Below are 3102 nucleotides of genomic sequence, written 5' to 3'. Positions count from 1 at the left end.
AAGATGACACGCTTTACAGGTGAGGAAGCTATACAGATGCTCCTGGACAGCGAGGAAGAGTTCACTGTTTCTTCAGACGAAGAGCAGGACTCCGACGATGAACGTTTGTATTTTGAAGAGCGACTTGATCCAGCTGAGGATAAAATTTCTGAAGAGTAAGTTTTACCTACATTTGTTGAAATGTTGTGTGATGTAAACTTTTATATACTGTATACTGACTATTTGCACGCAGATATTCATAATGACTTTATAGAAACGTCTCGTAATTGCCAACTTGTTTACATTAAAATTATAGTTCTTACATTAAACCGTATGCTGATTAGTGTAATGTGAATATGTTATAAAGCAATATCACTACTATAACTATAGTGTCCATGCCGACTTATCAATAAGGCTTCTTTATTTGCTCGGGTGTAACATTGTGCTGTAAATGAGCCCGAAGATATGTCATGCGTTAAACAGTATGATTGTATGGTGTAAATATTCAATATGTCATAAAACAATATCACTATTTAGAATATATTTTGACTAGTGTGTTTATGCCTCAACAAGTCTTGTTTACGCGACTATCTGTTCGGGTGTAAATGTATCGATGTAGTATCGATGTCCCGTAAATGTGTCCGGAGATACGTAATGTGTTAATGTTTAGCCATAAATATGTCCGGTAATGGCCCGTTAACAAAGATATACCGCATCTATGTACCCAATTATCTTATCTCAACTATGCTTTACCGCCTTAGTATTGCTTTATAAGTTTGTTACTGTGAAGAATACATTATATTAATTATTAAAAACTTTTGTGTGGCAGCATCACTCTCCTCTTCAGCGGGCATTTGCAGAAATGCGGCGGACATTCATACTGGGTAAGTCACATTTGCGGGCTTTTCTGTTTTATTAGTAGACTTTTACTGATGTTTTGCGTAGTAATTTGGAAAATACAAGATGTATATATATAAACATATCTGTATTTTCCGAAAATACATGATACAAATAATGTTTTTTTTTTTTTAGTAACGTGGCTTCATCGTCATTTACTCGCACGGGGGCATGCAGAAACGAACCCGAAATTCATAAAGTGTAAGTTACATTTACCGGCTTTTCTCTTCTCAATATTAGTATTACTGATGTGTTGCTTGATTTTTTTTATAATGCATAAAACTACGCATAAACATAGAACTTATGCATTCACAATATTTGTATTACTGACATGTTGCTTACATGATAACAGTAAATGTGCCCGGAGATTGTCATCATGCGCAAATATGCATGTATCTGTTCGGGTGTAAATGTTTCGATTTAGCCTAGTATTGATGTGCTGTAAATGTGCCCGGAGATATGTCATGTTAATTTTTAGCTATAAATATGTCCGGTAATGGCCCGTTAACAAACATATACAGCGCATCTCTGTACCCAATTATTTTCTGCTTTACTGCCTGAGTTATATAACAGTATATATTTGACTGTGGATGCATTTATATATATATATATATATATATATATATTTTTTTTTTTTTTTAAGGTAAAATGTAAGGCAACATTTGTTTAATTATTCCTCATAACATTTTAATGCCACGATCTACAGAACATCACACAAAAAAACATTTTGAGAACTAAACCTAAAAAATAACAAAGGTGATCCTGCCTTGGAAACCCCGGCTACAATTTAGTATTTTTATTTAATTTGGAGATTAAGCGCGTCAAAGCCATGACCAAAAAAAAGACAAATGACAAATCATTTGTGATTGTTACTGTAAATGATAAAAACTAAGCTTTGTATACAATTCATTAAACGTTAATTTTTAACAAGATAAACCCTGAAATTAATGATTTTATAGACACTACGCGTTATTGTTTAGCACAGAAATGCTTGCTTGCTTTGACTTTGATCATCTCTGTATTCACTTTAGATACAGAAAGACCTGATGATATTATTTCAGGAATCTCTTTGCTATCATTTGAAAGTGAACACCGACCATAATAGATAACCACTCGGTTTTAAATACATTTTAAAACTTATACCCGTCGAAAAACATCCGTTTTGTAATGTTTAGTTCGATGAACTTCTAAATATGAGACGCAGAGCATGCGCAAACATGGCCAGAACGAAATAGCGCAACATCGATAGAACGAAAAACAATCCAAAATGTACAGACTTAAATTATATCAGAATTTACGTTTATAATAAATACATTTTTTAAATAAAATAAGGTCAGAAGTAACAACGTGCAGAACAAATGTGCAAAATGCCTCAAGTGCACGAAAACAAAACACAAGCCAAATAGATACATCAGATAACCCAGAGTGATTTATAAATAAAATAAAGAAATTAATAAAAAACGAAAGTATTGCCAGAATTGCCAGCTTTGTCTTTTAAATGTAGAAACGACTGTGAGATTGGTAGTCAAATCCGGCTTCTCCGATGCATCGAATCTTCAACTATTCGGGGTCACCCCTATTAATTATTAAAAAAAGTTCTCAATATTAGTAATACTGATGTGTTGCTTTGTACTTTGAAAATACATGATATTAATTAAGATATGTTTTCAGGAATGTGTCTGCAACACCAACTTCGTCTGGTACTCGCACGTTTTGAACAATGGGACGACAACATTTAACTCCATTCCCAAAGAGTTACAGTGTGTGATGGTTTACAAATGTATACCTTATTTTTTAATATTTGGAAGTATTTTTAGATGCACACCAAACTTTCACAGCTGACATTTAGAATCCTTTTCTTTTAATTAGAGCCATATTGTACTGGTCATATAGAATATTGTTACATGTATACATATTGTTACTTTATTATTTATAATTACAATGAAGCTTCTTCATTTATTATTACAATAAAGCTTCTTAAATCTATTGTATTGTTCATGTTTTTAGCATTTTTTGCAACCCTATAAGACTTTTATTTTACTAAAAAAGTATTTTGTACTTTATTTTAACCTATTTTTTTTTAAACTACAAGCAAAAGATTTTCTCTTTAAGTCTCCCCACAGTCACAGTTCTTTTGTCCCAACATTCCTCACTGAGCCATTAGGGGGTTGGGTCTCCTCACGTGTGAAACACATCAATATTCATGACCATTGACCCTCCCTTGCA

General features: G+C 32.9%; 1 long non-coding RNA gene across 1 annotated transcript; it reads left to right on the top strand.

Annotated features, from left to right (window-relative positions):
* The first annotated feature begins 729 nt into the window (after positions 1-729).
* On the top strand, positions 730-2815 carry LOC129432706 (uncharacterized). Its single transcript, XR_012369123.1, has 3 exons — positions 730-863; positions 1012-1077; positions 2548-2815. It is a non-coding gene; the product is annotated as an uncharacterized lncRNA (long non-coding RNA).
* The last annotated feature ends 287 nt before the right edge of the window (positions 2816-3102 follow it).

The sequence above is a fragment of the Misgurnus anguillicaudatus genome, chromosome 4 (genome assembly GCF_027580225.2).
Source record: "Misgurnus anguillicaudatus chromosome 4, ASM2758022v2, whole genome shotgun sequence".
Classification (NCBI taxonomy): Eukaryota; Metazoa; Chordata; class Actinopteri; order Cypriniformes; family Cobitidae; genus Misgurnus; species Misgurnus anguillicaudatus.
The sequence above is the reverse complement of the archived record's forward strand: the minus strand, read 5'-3'. Positions and strand labels throughout refer to the sequence as shown.